Source organism: Lygodium microphyllum, unplaced genomic scaffold (genome assembly GCF_053477565.2).
Source record: "Lygodium microphyllum isolate KBCC unplaced genomic scaffold, Lygodium_microphyllum_v1.1.10 scaffold_339, whole genome shotgun sequence".
Classification (NCBI taxonomy): Eukaryota; Viridiplantae; Streptophyta; class Polypodiopsida; order Schizaeales; family Lygodiaceae; genus Lygodium; species Lygodium microphyllum.
Window position 1 is genome coordinate 37598 of NW_028229812.1, and position 18775 is coordinate 56372.

The following is an 18775-nucleotide window of genomic DNA, read 5'->3' on the forward strand; positions in this document are numbered from 1 at the left end:
TTCTCTAGCACGGTTTGATAATGTAGTGTAGCAATATTATTTATGAGTGCCAATGAAAGGTATGAGTGTGAGAAGATTGGAAAACTTATGGAAGATCTTGTGAGATGGTCTAGCTTTTGTGCTTTCTAGCCATCTTTGGAAGAGAATGTTAGGCATTAGTTGTCAAAGTTGGAGAAGGGGAAAGGTTATAGATACTTTTGAAACATACTCTTCTTTCCTCTTTTCTTTCAAGTTTTCGCAAGATTCTATGGAAGAAAATAATTCCAACAAGAAAATCTTAATCTATTTTCTTGTTCTTCACTCCTCACTTTCAAAGCTTAAAACAGAGACCTTCTTGACCTTAGAAGCAACAAGAAAAGCATCATTGTTGATGGCTTGAAGAGTCTTTGAGGAGTAGATCATTCTTTCTTCTTCTTCTTCTTCTTCTTCTTCTTCTTCTTCTTCTTCTTGACTTTTTCCAGCATCCATGGTGTTTTTGGTCCCTACCCCACATTCAAATTCTATGGGTGCTATTCAATTGGCTGAGAATCTGGTCTTTCATGCAAAGACAAAGATCTCATAGGTCATTGGGGGGATAAGTCCATTGAGCTTATCAATATCTCAAATGACATAAATCCTACAGATTTGCTCACTAAAAGTCTCTCAAAAAAGAGTTTCGCCTTCCTTAAGAATCTGATGGGCATTGGATGAGATAACATATTTCCTGGTCCTGTTGTACTTTGTCACTTTTTCCTTACTCTCTACTCACTAGGGACACATTCACCTTTAAGTGGGAGGTTGTTGGGGATAAATGGGCATGTGCCTGGGCATGTGCCTAACCATCTGTGCATTCATTACATTGACAGTATCCACACACCTGTACACTATAGATGGTGAGCACCCATCACTATCACTTCATTCTTTATTCTTTCAATGATGTATAAATAAGGGAAGGTTGGTCACACATTGTGAGTGTTGGAGTTTCATATCATATGTCTCTTGCTCTTGTTTTCTTGCTTCTTCCACCATAGCTCTTGTTGCTTCCACTTGCAGCTTCCTTTCTTCAAAAGATATAGCATATGTAGTTGCAAATGTATGAATAGTTTTAGGTTCAAAACTTTAAAATGTATATTTTGGTCATGTCAATTTTTTTAATTTGGTGTGCTTACCAAAATCTTATATAGTGACTTCATTATCTACTCTTCAAGCACCTAGAAAACACATTTGTGAAGGTTGCATATTGAAAAGAATGTAGCATGCTTTGTTTTCAAAAGATGGCTCAATAAGAGTTGTTTGGAAACTACAACATGCATTGATGTTTGTGGTATAATGCAGATATCATCTTTTAGCAACTATCTGTACTTCATGACTTTCATTGATGATTGCTCCATGTATACATAGGTATATGGTTTGAAAGGCAAGTTCAAAGTATTTTTTAGTATGATTGAAAATTGGTCAAGATGTGAAGTGGGCACTCTCCATTTAGATTAAGAAGGGATATACATGTCTAAGGAATTTAATATATATATTGTAAAACACTAGTAGATAGTGTCAAATATACCATAGCAAAATACTGTATTGCTAAGAGAAAAAATAGATCACTCATAGAGATGTCGTGATGTAAGATTAAGATTTTCCATATAGTTGCTTGCTTGAACCTATTTTATGTACAACCCATATACTTCATATATTTTCACATTGTGGAAGGAACCTTGCCAAGGGGATTTAGTTTACCCTTGGATTTCACCAATATAGCATCCCACTAAGTTTTTGTAGTGCATCACTTTGTATGAGGCTTGCATGGTAGAAAGCTATTTGTGGCTCACTTACATGCTTTCGGTTGCTTGGCTTATGCTTTGATACCAATGCAACAATGCAAGAAGTTGGATGACAAGGTTGCAAAATGCATTTCTATTGGCTACAATAAGGAAAGTAAAGATTATAAGTTATACCATTCGCAAAGTAAGTGAATCTTAGTCAGCAACAATGTTATCTTTGTGGAAGATATGGTCAACTTTTACTTCCATGAAGAGACAAATGTATGCTCACAGGATATCTATGACACTTTGTTGTCTCTTTTTAGTGGTGTATGTAGTGCCAAATGAGGTAGTTTTTTATCTTATATAAGTTTCTCATTATACCACAAATTAGTCTATTTATGATGTGCATGTAAATGATACACTTCTTAGCAATCTAGGACTATGCCAAAATGGCTGACACAAACATTCCATAATATTAAGTTGGATGCACATTGGCTACTTGTACTCATTTGGGATCTCATAATGCCTATTATGCACCAGATTTTTATGTATTGGATGTTTCTAGTCTATTTGGTGAGGATGAGCATGTTCCTTTTGAAGAGGCACAAAATTCAAAAAATGTGATGTGATTTGCCTCTTGGTAAGAAGACCATTGGCACTAAGTGCATTTATAAGTTAAAGCAAAAGACAAATGGTAGTGTTGATGGTTAGACATCTAAACTTGTAGCAAAGTGTTATGCTAAGTAGAAGGGTACTGATTTTGATGAGACCTTTACTCCCACTTACCATGTAACATCCATTCATATCATTTGTGCATTAGTAGCTCATGATGGTTGGAATATACATGAGTTGGACACTAAAAAAAGGCACAAGCCTCTAGTGAGACAAAAAAATTAGGGAGAATAAAGATGTTTTTTTTTTGTAATGCGCTTTCCATTTCTCAAAGGTTAAAAAAATATTTACAGCACCATTTCAAGGGGGGGTGCAGCTGGCTACAACCAAGAAACAAAAGAGCTCAAGACATAGTTTCTAATTTCTTACAACACATTACAAAATAAATATGTTTTTGAAAAGCTTCATGGTAGCTTGGTTGGTTATAAGGAAATGTTAATGTTGTTAGATTCCTTGGTTCTCCTATTGAAGGTTTTCTCAAAATCTTTTCTTTATTTCTTAGTGCTAAATTATCAACCATCCACATACACAATATTTCATATTATTATTTGATGCTCTAACGTGTGGAACTCTTAAATTTTCTTTTTGTGGAAGTCTTAGTTAGAGTAGGTGAGGGCAAGTCCCCATGCAAAAGTGGGTGGGAATTTTACCAATTTCATGCGTACATAATAGGTCATGCCCTCTCTAGTGTGTTAAGGAGAGTGGACGCTAAACACCTTAACTTTGATTGGTAAACAACTTGCAAATTGTACACCCATCACTTGGTCTTTCACTAACCTTACACTCATCACTTGGTCTTTAATTGACATTACACTCACACAAAGTTGTAGCATCAAAAATTTTCAACTAGTAATGTTGTTAGTAGAGATATAGATTCAATCTCCTCACAACTTGTATATATGAAGTACCAAGTCATATTTTTGACATTATTGTTTTGTCATATAGACTTTCCTTTGATATCCTTTTTGTACGTGGTCAAAGTGGCTAGCAATTCAAAATTCCATCAATCTTTTTGGATTTTGAAGACCTAATCAAAACATTCATGTTTTTATCACCTTCTTATAAATTGAGACATCCTTGAAAACCATATCATCTTAATTACTTAATATGTTTGAAACATGTAGATCTTTTTGTGTATCTTCATCAAACCTAACAAAATGTCTAAAGAATATATACGATTAGCAACATACGTTGCAAATATGTTATGATATGGAATATCTTGGAATACAATATGAATCCTATGCAAACTATTTGAATAGATTTCAAATGATCAGGAACCTTCATTCACATGACCTTTACTATAGCTACTCAACATTTACCTTGAATTTAACAAAACAAAAATAGCTGACTGGAAAATATTAGTCACTAAGATGATTGTTGTGCATAATCTCTCTACATTTTAACATACATGTCTTCAATATTTGCAAGGGATTTGCAAGGGGACAACCTCTATTTAAATTGAGAAAGGGGCATTTTACCTTATCTCTCAATGGATTCTTGTGTCCAAAGCTTTATGTTTGAGGGCATGGAGACAAGTTTTGACATGATTCATTGATCAAGATAGGTTCTTTTTGTTGAATTGTGAATAAAAGAATACATATTGAAAAGGGGGATCAAGAAGACTATCCCGTTCATTTGTAGATTACTTTTTATAGAAGAGACAAATGGCATACAATGTGACCACAAACCTAGAGAAAGACCCATAATTCTTCTTTTTCCTAGGAAAACCAAGACTATTTGCAACATTGGTAAAATAATCTTCTTAAAATTAAATTCAATGCTTATTAGATCATTTGCATTGTTTTTTGCAATGAAATTTGGTCACTATTCCAAAATATGTAAAATGCCATTGAGCGAGACAAGATTATAGCTAGAGACACGCAGGATTGTTTTCTCTCTCTCTCTCTCTCTCTCTCTCTCTCTCTCTCTCTCTCTCTCTCTCTCTCTCTCTCTCTCTCTCTCTCTCTCTCTCTCTCTCTCTCTCTCTCTCTCTCTCTCTCTCTCTCTCTCTCTCTCTCTCTCTCTCTCTATCTCTCCCCACAAACACACAAACAAGATTGAGTTTTTTATTTTCATGTTAATCCACAAGGGTTCAAAACATGGAGTTTTGGAATATGATTTAAGGAATCTCAACATCTTAGCTAGAAACAAGAGGGTGTGTGTGTGTGTGTGTGTTTGTTTGTTTTAATCCATAAGGGCTCAATACATGGAATTCTTGGGCATGCCTTAAGGCATCTTAACATCTCAGCTAGAGATAAAGGGCTATATATATATTCCCCCCACATGCATGATCAAAAGATTTAGAATTGTCTTGTCTAGTGTTTGCAAGAACTGCTTCCAACGTGCATTTTATTATTAGCCTTAAAACCTTCATGTTTTTGTTTATGGAAAGCATGTCAATGTTCATATCATAATGATTTGTGTTTTTTTAAAAATCATATTTTCATGGACTCTTACTATAGCCATTCCATCTCTCCCTCTTTCACTTACATATGACTAATAGGCTCTCATTTTATGATTATCATATCTCTTTCCCTATTGTTCTACAATGAGCAAATGACAAAGAGATGGTAGGCATAAAATGAGTGCCACTCTCTTTTTTAGTATGTACTTTCAATGGCTTGAAAATATGTGCCTACCTTATGACTTGATTAACATAAAAGGAATGCTCTAATGGGAGAAATGTGACTACATAATCCAATCATCTTGGTAACATGGTTCATCGAGTCTACTCCTTAAACTAATCTCACCCACACCATAACATAAATCTAGATTTATGAGCATAGTTTTTAGCATGAAGAACAGCACACAACAATGCTCATATGACATTCTTTTTCGAGTCCTTCAATAACTATCTTTTCTTATCTAACATACGATAGCTAACAATGATTACCTAAGTTTACATGTTCAGTAAAATGCGTGATGCTTTAACCTCTTCTCTTATCTCAATATGTCCATTGTGTAGCCTCAAGCCCTTAACATGCAACCATGGTTCCTTCCAACTTTTATACTTGTAAGCATATCATATTGAGTAGATGCATTACATTATTTGCATAAACCAATTATTTATCTATTTATGTGTACATGTTGTGTAGGTTGCATGTGTAAATGCACCTATTGATTCTTTTGTGAAATACGAATCAAAAGTGTGTGAGAAATAGTGGAAGGGTGCATGTATATGTGCTTGATTGATTCATGTGTGCCCATGCAAATTTTGCAACTTTTTGATTTGCATGTATGTATGTCTATACATGATAGAACACAAACCCACCCTTGAGATTTACACATGCATGTATATTCTTAGGATGTAAGAAACCTACTTAGAGACAAGAGATCTTGTCCTCTCTCTCTCTCTCTCTCTCTCTCTCTCTCTCTCTCTCTCTCTCTCTCTCTCTCTCTCTCTCTCTCTCTCTCTCTCTCTCTCTCATGATCAAAAGATTTGGAATTGCTTGGCTAGTGTTTGCAAGAAGAGGTTCAACATGTATTTTATTATTATCATCAAAACCTTCATGTTTTGCTTTATGGAAAGGGTGTCAATGTACATGTCATAAGAATTTATGTTTTTTTTTTGGTTATGTTGTCATGGATCCAAACTATAGACATTCCACCTCTCCCTCTTTGACTTACATATGAGTGATAGGCTCTTGTTTTAGGCTTATCATATATATTTTCATATCGTTCTACAATGAGCAAATGACAAAGAGATTATAGGTATAAAATGAACACTACTCACTTGTTTATTATGTACTTTGAATGGGTTGAAAAGATGTGCCTACCGCATGAATTAATTAGAGTAAAAGTAATACTTTAATGGGAAAAATGTGACTACATAATCCAACCCCCTTGATGACATAGTTTGTTGAGTATTCTCCTTAAGATGAATATATCTATGCAGATACTTTTTCTTGGTTATAAAAGATTTTATTTTCATGCTTTGGATTTTAACTTATTTTGGATATTCGAATCAAATTCTCCTTCTTGAACTAGTTTTTAGCAATGTGTAAATGTGCAAACAAGCAAATATTTTATTTTTCCTTAATAGAAATACAAGTTTGATAAAACTTGCATCTTAATTTAAATATTTCATAATGCATGTCAATTTGTAGTGGGAATATTACATTGCAAATAGCTTGAACTTATTGACTCATCTCTTCTAGTGTTGCCTTAGAGGTTTCCACTTTGAGAATGGGGTCAAAAAAGTTCAACACGGTGTTGTCTTAAGGCTTTCTAAGGCTTCTAGAAAACCTAAAAGACAAGTCATCAATTTTTCATTTTGCTTTTGCCATGAACACCACCTTTCCCATTCTGTGAATGCTGTCAAATCTCCTTGCGATCAGGATATGATGCCACCGAGTCTAGTCGTGTTCATCTCCTATCTTTCAAAGCAATTGCTTCGAGATATGCCACCTCGACATGGTTGCTAAACATCTCAATAGTCCTCCGTCCAAGTTTTGTCAAGCGCCTCTCATCCCATTCCTTTTCATTGAAAAAGGTCTTCACGACTACCTTTAGAATTACTTCTATTTTTAGATCCATTATACCAAAATGCCTCTTTAAAAATGCCTTTGATAGAGTGACAACCTACTAATTTATTCATTCACTCACTACTATATATGTCCCTTCCAACTTCAAATATCTCTAGATTTGTCTTCTTTCAACTGCAGGTGTCCTACAAGTCAGTGGTAGTCACAGTCCATGTCTTGTACCTATAGTACCTATCTAAAATATGTTTTTACGATGAAAAGTGAGACTAAATATGAAGAAACAGAGGAGAAAAAGGATCAAAGACCAATGCTCTGATACCACTTGTCATGAAGAGACCTAAGAGGAGAGAGAAGGCTACAGGAAAGAGAGAAGAAGAGTACAAACGAGAGAGGAATTCTATACGAGGAGCGAGAATGACTAGAAACGGAGAGAGAAATGAAGAAAAGAATAAGAAAGATGGTTGGAAGCCATGAAAGGACAAGAGGAGCTAAAAAGAAGAAGAAGGACAAAGTTGTATTATTGTGTAAAAATGATATCATGTACATATGTCCTTTGCTCTTCTTTATGCCTCTAATTCAGCTCTTTACAGGGCATAAATTTTTGTGATATTGCACTTTGCACAACTCACACCCTATTTATGTTTAGGTGAAAGTGAGGTAGATGGAATGGCTAGTAATTGGAATCAATGAGAAAGTGATAAAAACAAAAACATAAATTGTTATGATACATACAACTTAAAGCCTTTACATAAAGCAAAACATGAAGGTTTTGATTATTTCTTTTTTATTCTATAGAAAGTGATTTCCTATGAATTGATGAATCTTCTTGATTCTGGGGGGGGGCAGGGGGTCACCTCAAAAAATATAAATGTACCACCTGTGATAAAAAAAAGGGTTATTTAATTTAGTAAAATTTATAGGATTATATTTATAGAAGGGGTTTTAAAATTAGAATGGGAAAAAAATCTGTTAAGTTTCTCAAAGGAAAATGGGTCATTTTATTACCTTATAACATGTAAGGAAACGGTACTTTCTAATACCTTATAACATGTAAGGAAAGGGTACTTTCTATAAATGGGTCATTTTAATAAAATTTATAGGATTATATTTATAGAAGGGGTTTTAAAATTAGAATGGGAAAAAAATCTGTTAAGTTTCTCAAAGGAAAATGGGTCATTTTATTACCTTATAACATGTAAGGAAAGGGTACTTTCTAATACCCTTTGAACACATGTGATATGGAGGGTTTAAATATAATGAACCATCCCCCCCTCCCGATCTAAATTGTTCTTTTCCATATGTATCTTTCTTTTATAAATCACCTAACATGATCAAGCAACTGATTTAAACCTTCTCTCCACATTGTCCTATAGAAAGCTTTGGACACAAAAATGCATTGAAAGACAAGGGAAGACACCTCTTTCTTAATCCAATTAGAGGTCCTTAGAGTCATACATGTCAAAATATAAAGCAATTAACCAAACTCTCATGGCTTTACATAGGGTAAAGTTTGTTAATAACAACAATGGTTTTAGTGGGCTAATGTTTGTCAATTGGCTACATTTATACAATATCAAAATGAAGCTTGAAAAGTAGAGTATGTGTAATAAAGTCCATGCAAAAGAAGACTTAACACAATTTGGAAAATTTTAAGAAAAGTCTACGCTACAAATTCCAAGATATTCCATATGTGTTTGAAGGCTATGTTGTACTATTTGTATAATTTATCTAGATTGAATAAAGATTCATGAAAATACTTAAAAAGTTAAAACATTTCAAGTTGCTAAGATCATCTTAGTGTCAAAATGTTAATTTTTTTTAAAATATATCAAGTGCTCTTAGTCAATGATAAGGTAATGAAAACTAGAAAATTTCAATTAGGCTTTGAACTTCAGGAAGATTGATTGGCTTTTTTTGCATTGTTAGCCACTTTGACCACTCAAGACAATGCTTATCAAAATAGACCTGTCAAAGTAGAAATATAGTAATAAGGCATGATCAAACCTTAAAGGTTAATATGGGAAGTAAAGTTGGTGCTACAAATCAATAAAATCAAAACTATGTTGTAATACATCATATATACAAGTTGTGAAGACATTGAATCTATAGCTTTGTTTACAAGATTGCTAAATTGAAATGTATAATGCTATGGCATGCCTTTAGTGTAAGGTCAATTAATACCAGTGATGGATGCCCACTTTACAAAGTGTTAATTAATCAAATTGTTAATTTACATGTTTGGCGTTCACTCTCTGTAACGAGCGGGGGACACGTGAACATGGCATGGGAACATACCAGTCACACTGACGGTATATAAGGTGTAAGAGGGTATTCTGAGGTATCATGGAATTATCAAGAATCTCTCTTTTCACCTTCACAAGCTTTCATGGCTTCTTCTTCTTCTTTCCCCCTTTCCTCTCTTTCTCTCTCTTCTCCCTATATTTCTCTCTCCTCTTCTTCTTCTCCTACAGTCCTTCTCTCTCTTCTCTTCCTTAGTTAGGCTAGCTAGGTCTCTTTCATTACACTCTCCTTAACACAATAGAAAAGGCATGACATGTTGTTTAGTTGTTGAAGTAGTAAACTTTGATCCCTTTAGGATGGGTAGTCTCTTTCACCTACTTAACTAACACCTCCATAAAAGGTTTAAAAACAAAGGCCTCCACATGTCATAGTACAAAATGAAAATAGGAATGATTATGAAGCCATATTATTGAATGGTTGATGACAAAGCATAAAAAGATAAAGAAAGTATTTTGAAAAGACCCCCAAAAGGAGGAGCTAATGGCTAAGAATCTTTAAAACATTAAGATTTCCATATAACCAACCAAATTACCATGAAGTGCTTCATAACTAATCTTTATTAGCCTTAATTACTTTGGCTAGGTAAAAGTCTTGTTCCTTTATGGCAAGTCAAAAAACAATAGCTATTATGATAAATATAGTTAAGAATCCAAGGGTATTATTATAAATAATTATACAATGATATTATACACAATGACACACAAAAGATATTTGGGAGATAAATTATCCAAAAAGGAAGAGGTGGATAAAGTTGTAAAATGCAATTAACAAAAAGTCATATACATCACAAGGTCCTTCCTTGAAAGTTATAAAGAGGTGGAATGAAGAAATTGGAATTAGTCAACAATACACGTGTAATATGGCATAACATTGAGTAACCTATGGATAGAATATTGTGGCTCTTAAAACAAGAGCAAAAGAATGGCCATGGTTAGGATAGAGTTGGAACCTTGTGATATACTACTTCATGATTCATCATATTTTTCTTTAAAAATCATTTCACACAAATCAATTAAAAATAGCAAAGGTCTTACTTGAAAATAATAGAAATGTGGAATAAAGTAGTTGGAATTAGGCAATAATATGCATGCTATGGTATAGCATTTGGTAACATATATACAAAATATTGTGGCTCTCAAAACAAGAGACAAAGAATGGTTGTGATCTCACCACATACATACATACATACATACATGTGTGTGTAGAAAGAGAGAGAGAGAGACAATTGAAAATTACCATGTGAAGGTTAGGGATAAACTATAATATGTATAATTATAGTTAAAGCAAGTAACATAAACATTGAGTGGAAAAGAAGGTGAGCAAGAATGCCAAATAAAGCCTCCAATATAAGAGCATTAAATAATTGCGAAATGGTTGGTTATACAAGAGATTGAGTGAAAAAATCATGGGTCCCTTAGTTATAATAGGCCTTGAGTATAGAAAAGGAGACAAGGCAATAGAGGTGGTTACACAACATGACAATTAACGAGTCAATCCAAAACTCAAACGTAGTTTTTAAATTGAAAACAATCAAAATAATTTAAAGGGAAATGAAGAAAAGTCCAAAGACTCTTAATTCTAAGGGAAGGTCAATGCTATAATCCCATACAAGCAATTAAAGTCTAAAGCCATGGTCCTCCTACCAAATGTGCGAGTGTGTGTGCGTGTGCATGTGCGTGTGCGTGTGCATGTGCATGTGCATGTATGTGTGCGTGTGCGTGTGCGTGTGTGTGTGTGCGTGTGTGCGTGCACGTGCGCACACACATACACACACACACACACACGTGTGCATGCGCAAAGATAAAGAGAGGAAAAGAATTTAAAAAATTGCCATGTGAATAATATTGATAAGGATAAGTAATAATATGTATAGCTATATGTAAATCAAGAAAAATAAATATTGAATGCAAAATGAGGTTTAAAAAAATAACAAAATGAAACCTCCACGTGTATGATGTAAGAGCATTAAATAATTGTAAAATGCTTGGTTATGCAAGAGATTGAGTGAAAAAATCATGGGTCCATTATTTTGTAAACGCCTTGTGTATGAAAAGGAAACAAGGAAAATGAAGAAAATGGAGAAGTCAATCAAAAAATCAAACATAGTTTTTAAATTGAAAACAATTCAAAATAATTTAAAGGAAAATGAAGAAAATTCCAAAAACTTTGAATTCTAAGGAAATGTCAATGCTATAATCATATATAAGTAATTAAAGTCTCATACTATGGTCCTATCAAAGAGAGAGAGAGAGAAAGAGAGAGAGAGAGAGAGAGAGAGAGAGAGAGAGAGAGAGAGAGAGAGAGAGAGAGAGAGAGAGAGAGAGAGAGGAACACAAAGAATACAAAAATACCACATGAACAATAATGATTAGATCATAAGAATAAGCAAGAATGTGTGTAACTATGGGGGGGGGGGGGGGGTTCACTCATGAATATATGTAGATATAACGTGAGTTCAAAATAAGGGGTTTTTAAAACACCATTTTTATACATTTTTTACATACAGAAGGGTGTCATATAAAGGGGTTATTTACAGATAGAATAGAAAAGGGTTGTATTTTATTCAATAAAAATTTATAGATTAGGATATTTATAAATAGGTCATGAACGCACGTTATATAGAGAATATATATATAGTGAACCCCCCGAGTGTAACTATAAGTAAAGTAAACATTGACTGGAAAAGGAAGTAAACAAGAATAACAAGTAAAGACTCCACATGTAGGAGTATTAAGTTATTGGAATCATGCAAGAGATTGAGTGAAAAAATCATGGGCCCATTAGTTAGTATTAGACCTTCGGTATAGAAAATAAGATCAGGAAATAGAGGTGGTTACACAACATGACAATTGACAAGATAATCAAAAACTCAAAAATAATTATTTAATTGAAAAAACAATTTAAAGGAAAATTAAGAAACATCGAAAAACTCTTAATTTTAAGAAAAGATCAACAATATAACTACATATAAGAAATTAAAGTCTAAAACTTCATGACTGACTAGAGGTATTTGTTTGAAGTGCCTACTTCATTACCTCCTAGGAGAGCAATGGATCACCCTATAGATTTAGTGCCACATTCAAAGCCTGTCAATAAGCCACCCTATTGATTATCTAAATGTGAGCACAAAGAAGTAGCCAAGAAAATCAAGGAGCTTCTAGAGATGGGCTTCATTGATCCTAGTTCTTCACCATACTCCTCTTCTTCGGTCTTATTAGTGAAGAAGAAAGATGGATCCTTTAATATGTCTATTGACTATAAGGATCTAAAAAAGATCACATTGAAGAAAAAGTATCCAAATTCCTAGAGTGGATGATTTGCTTCATGAGGTCAAGGGGGCTAGGTTCTTTACCAAAATTAGCTTGAGATCAGGATATCATTTGATTTGCATACGAGAGGGTGATGAAGCTAAGACATCCTTTCGGAGTGATTGTGGGTAATGCTATTTCTTGTTGATGCCATTTGGGCTTACTAATGCTCCAATTACCTTTTAGAGTCTAATAAATAGGACTTTACAGCCTTTTCTCTTTCAATTTATTCTTATTTTCTTTGATGGCATACTCATTTATAGCAAGACACTACATGATTATCTATCACATATAAGAAATGTTTTTGATGCATTGAGGCATCAAATTTCTTTGCTAAGGAGAAGTGTTCCTTTATTGGAGATTGAGGTGGAGTACTTGGGCCATATTGTCAGTGAGAAAGGGATACATGCTAATCCTAAAAAGGTGCAATGTGTTAGAGATTGGCCAATACCTACCACCACAACTTCACTTAGAGGATTTATTGGTCTATCATCATTCTATCACAGATTCATTAAGAATTATGTGGATGTAGCAACTCCTTTGATTAACATATTGAAGAAAAGGCTTTCTTTTGGGATATACATGCAAATAGCAACTTCAACTAGTTAAAGGAACTCCTCTCTTCTACTCTTATTTTAGTATCTTTGCATTTCTCTAGAGAGTTTACCATATAGTGTGATGCTAGTGGTTGTAGCGTAGGGACTATATTGCTACATGAGCATGGAGTTATACCTTTGAAATTTGCAAGGTTACAAATAACTAGATGGCTATGAATATCTATGACTAAGAGATATTGGCTATTCTTCATTCAATAAAGAAGTGGCACCATTATTTGTATGTAGCCAATTTAGAGTTCAAAGTGATCACAAGGTCCTAAAGTAATTCCTTACTAAGTCAAATCTCACTCCTAAGCAATGTAGGTGGTTAACTCTGCAAATTTATGATTTTAACATTACTCATACGAGGGTAAGAACAATGTGGTAGCTAATTTTCTTTCCAAAATGTGGGCATATAAAGTTTTAGCTATGATCACATAGTGAATGGATTGAGGAGTTATAGGAAGTATATCTTTTGGATGATGAAATAAACCAAGTTTTTCAAAAATTATATCAAGGTCTTATGGAGGAAAAATCACATTATCGGCTTAAGAATGGACTAATCTAACTTAATGGTAAGATTGTTATTCCCTCCACTTCTTTTTTTAAGTTGAAATATATAGAGGAGTTGCATTCTTCACCTTTAACTGAACATTTTGGAGTCTTTAAAACCTATGACAAGATGAGAAAAAGCTTTTACTACAAGGATTGTGGAGAGATATTAAGGATTTTGTTATAAAGTGTATGCATTATCATTAGAATAAAGACAACACCCATAAGCTAGGTGATTTATTGCAGCCATTACATAATCCTAAGCGCAAATGGATGCATATTATCATGGACTTCATTATTAGCTTACCTACTATAAAAAAGTGATGGAGTAATATCAATGTAGTAGTGAATAGACTCACCAAAGTAGCCCATTTTATCTCTACTAAGACATGACTTATTGCTTCATATGTTGTTAATTAATTTAAGGAGGAAATCTTTAGATTATATGGATTATCATAGGTGATTATGTATGATATAGATTTCAAGTTCATGAGCAACTTTTGGCAATAAATATTTAGCTCCATGGATACTAAGTTAGCTCCTTCTACAATGTATCATCCACAGATTAATGGCTAGACAAAAAGGGTAAAGAAGTGGTTGGAGACTTACCTTCACCATTTTTGTCATGATGTGCAACATGTGTGGGATTCTTGGTTGCACTTGATTGAGTTTTCCTATAATAATTTCACTCATGCTAGTATTGGAATTTCACCCTTAAGGCTATGTATAGTTATAAGGTACCCTTACCCATAGTCATTTTCAATGAGAAAATCAATCCTCATGGAAAAGAACACAATATTATTGAGTTTGGGAATCTCCCAATTCCCATTCTTTGAATACTAAAAAGGTGGCACCCAAATAACATGACCATAAGTTTGTCAAAACCATATGATGTGACCTATCATTGGAAAGCGCTTGAAAAATGAAATCTATTAAGCTATAGACCTCTTGATTTGGAGTTATAGTGTTCAAGTTATGACAAATCCAAAGGTTTGACCACGTGTCCCAAACTTATGGGAAATTCCCATATTCCCCAATATGGTGTTAAGAAAGAATTAGAAAAAATATAGACTCTTCTTTAGTAATGTAACATGAATCTTAGGAAGGCCCAAGATCAAATGAAGATGTATTTTGATGAGAAGAAGTGACCTTTAGAGTTGCATGAAGGAGAATTAGGTTTGCTAAAAGTACCCAAGTCTCGTTACTCTACTTTGAAGGATGGATCTAGTAATAAACTTGCTCACATGTTTTATGGACCCTACAGGATCCTGAAAAGTGCATTAGAGACTTGGCATATAGACTAGAGCTACCCTCTTCTACTAAGATTCATAATGCGATTCTTATTAGCTAGCTCAAGCCCTTTTATGATACTCATGTAGATACAATTGATGAGATGCCTCCTATAGATGAAGGTCTTATTCAATATATCCCTGAAGTGATAATATGTTAGCATGAGAAGAAGATTTTCTCTTGTTATATCATTGATTATTTGATCAAATGGAGAGGTTTGCTACTTGAAGAAGCTTCTTGGAGGCTTGAAAATATATTAGATGATTTTCCTAACTTATGAGATACATTCGTGGTGGTTGAGGAGAATAGCTACAATGGAGCTAGTTATGGTGTAGAAAGGGTTCAGATAGCAATCTATTTTAGAATAGTTTTTATTCTTCCTAATTTTTAAAAATATGCCACCTATATAGGGTCAAAGTGCTTTTCAATAGCTAAATTTCTACATATGGCACACTTCATTTGGATACTTCTATCAAAAGTTATGGTAGATTTTGTTTAGCAAGGTCTTATCTTACACCAAGATGTCTATTCATTCTTGAGCTTGTTTCTTGAAGATCTAAAGGATCCAAATTATTTTTGAAGATATTTGAATCATGTATATAGCTTATGCTTTCCTTAATGTTTTTTTTGGAATCAATATATCTTCAATTCCTCATTCATTTTGCATACTTTATATAGTTGAAATTGTTAGAAGATGGGCATAGAAACCCACTGTAAGCAAGGGAGTATAAGGGTAGATGGGTGTGAATAGCCCTAAGGGCAGGGGAAACCCTAACTCTAGCTGGCAAAGGGCTATATAAACAGCCTATGGGTCACTATCACTTGTGAGAGAGTGTACCCAAGTTGTACTCTAAGCAACTTAGTAAGCAAGATTTCATTCTTGTACTTTGAGCTCTTCTCTCCCTCTTGTGCACACATTCTACTGCTGCGAACTCTATTTTTCAACATGGTATCAGAGCCATCTCTGATCTCCTCAGCTTCCCTCAGCATCAGTCATCACTAAGTGCACACTAGCTGTCATTTTCTTCACTCTACCCTTCTTTCCTCCATAGCTGCCTGCAACCTACCTCCATTGGAGGACTTGAGGAGGACAAAGGAGACCGTATTAGCCTGAGATTTCTTCTGGAGACTTCTTCCCCACATCAGGGCGCAGCTCCCTGTCAGCTCAAGCACCGACATTGTCCACGCATGAGGCCAGCATTGTCAACATTGAAAAAACGACGCAATCTGGATAGGCGTGAATCTCGGGCTGAATCGTGGGCAGCAGACGGCACAATCCCAGCAACTATTATGGGGGTTTGATAGCCCCCCAAGTGGGCTATCCTTAGCCAAGAGGGCTCTGGGAAATTCCTCTTCTGCTTGCTGCTACAAGCCAAACCCTAACTGTGTTTTTTTGGGCAGCCATAGCCAACAAGCTCCAAGCTTGACATTTTGGGATTTTTACACTCTGAGCTTCATTAACAGTGATTCTAATCACTGAAGCAGAGTCTCTGAATCCTATTCCAGAGTCTAAAGCTCTTGGGCATGATTAACGGACATCACCAAGCATCGGGAAGCCGACTTCAAACCGGGTTCCATTCAAGCACTTCACTAAGCTTGACAATAGTGTTCTCTTAACACTAATCATAAATCATCAGTTGAATAGCTTGCTGGACATTCACTAAAACCAATGAGTTTTTTATTCCTATTCATACATTGTTGTAAGGTTATGTGTAAAATAAACACATAAACCATTATGCACAAGAAGTGTATTGCATATCGTAAGTGACATTGTCTCAAGTACTTTGGTCAGTAAAATCAATAGCATGAGTGTTATCATACTCTCCTCAGAGTCATCAGCAACAAGCATTGAGATCATAGACAAACCGTGTCCAACACAAGCCTCATCCACTAAGCCGTACCACAAGGAGGAGCCTGAAGTCCAGTCTAGGTTTACTTCATTAAAACCTAAAAAGACTATTAAACCATGGAAGAAGTTTGCACATAAGAAAGGACCACCAAAGTCATACCTGGAAATATTACACTTATATGATTTTCAGCCTTTCTCTTCATTACAACTTTGACTTCACTTTGTCTAAATTGCTTCCGCATTCAGTGAAAGGTTTGTAAGGGACTAGACACTGCCCTTGTCCCAACAAGTGGTAAGACCTTCCCAATGACTACAACATATGCTGATGTCCGTCCTCAAATTCGAAAGTTCGATTGTAAGGATTTCCATCCATGGAAAGTACTTATAAAATACAAAATGATGGAGAGAGGGTATTGGCCTCTTATTCAAGGCAATAGAGTTGTAAACTCTGCAAATATGATTGATATAGAGGATGACCAACAGGCTCAAGCAATCATAATGCTACACTTAGATGAATCCCTGATTCATCATGTTGATCAACTAAACACTGCTAAAGAAAAATGGGATGAGCTTGAAAAGCTCTATGGAGCCACTAGGAAGAATACTAAAATCTTCCTTAAAATTGAATTCTTCAGCTTGGAATACCGTTTAGGAGAAGATTTGGGAAAATTCATTTCTCATATGAAGGGACTTATGGCACAACTTGCTTCTGTACAAGCTCCACTACTTGAAGAAGATGCTATTGCTATTCTCCTAAAAGCTGTAAAACAGGTGTTCCCTACTCTTGTAACCACTCTCACAAACATTCCAGATCCTACTTTGGCAAGTACCATTCAATCCTGTTTGGATGAAGAAAAGAGGAACCACAAAGAAAGTAGCAACAATCAGGCAACTTCAAATTCCCGTGAACAAGTATTGGTTCATACAGTTCTCACTAAATGTTCTTTCTGCAAGAAAAAAGGACATCTTGTAAACAACTGCTGGAAGAAGTATCCCGAGAAGATGAAATGTAACAAATGCAAGAAGACAGGGCACATAACAAGTAAATGCCCCAACACTCCTGAAATACCCAAAGAATTGGTGGCCAACTATGTCTCCAATTCATCTGAAGATCGATTGTTTTGACTATTTAAATCACCTACCTAGAACAACCCTGTAAGCCTAATTTATAAAGGCATCCAAAAAGGGGGGGATCTTCTACATGTCTTGTAATCCAATGCCACCCTGGCATTGAGGGGGGGTGTTAGAAGATGGGCATAGAAACCCACTGTAAGCAAGGGAGTATAAGGGTAGATGGGTGTGAATAGCCCTAAGGGCAGGGGAAACCCTAACCCTAGCTGGCAAAGGGCTATATAAAAAGCCTATGGGTCACTATCACTTGTGAGAGAGTGTACCCAAGTTGTACTCTAAGCAACTTAGTAAGCAAGATTTCATTCTTGTACTTTGAGCTCTTCTCTCCCTCTTGTGCACACATTCTACTGCTGCAAACTCTGTTTTTCAACAGAAATCAAAGTACTACTCTGTTTCATCCATCCTTCTCAGCCATTATGAGTTTATTTTTGTGGGCAAAAACCCTTGGGTGGTAGGGATGGATTGTAAGAAGCTGAAAAAAATATATTTTAATGATAGATTGTCAATAATACCTTGTCACATTGACCAAGGTATAATAAGGTGTGTGATATGTAAATTTTCATATCTTTTGGCAATAATACAATTACTATCTCTCACCTCACCTCTTTGTTCACAGCTTCCAAGGCTTCTCTCTCTTCTTTCCTATCTTTCTAGTCTTTCTCTCTTCTTGTCACTCATTGCCTCTCCTCTTTTCTCTTTTCTTTACTTTATTTCTCTCACCTCTCGCTCTCTCCTTGCCAAAGAATGAGTGCAAAGGAGAGAGAAACTCTAAATGAGAAGAGAGAATGATAGGAAAGAGGTGACAGAAGCCATGGAAGTTGAGAGAGAGAAAGTCTAAATGAGGAGAGAATGA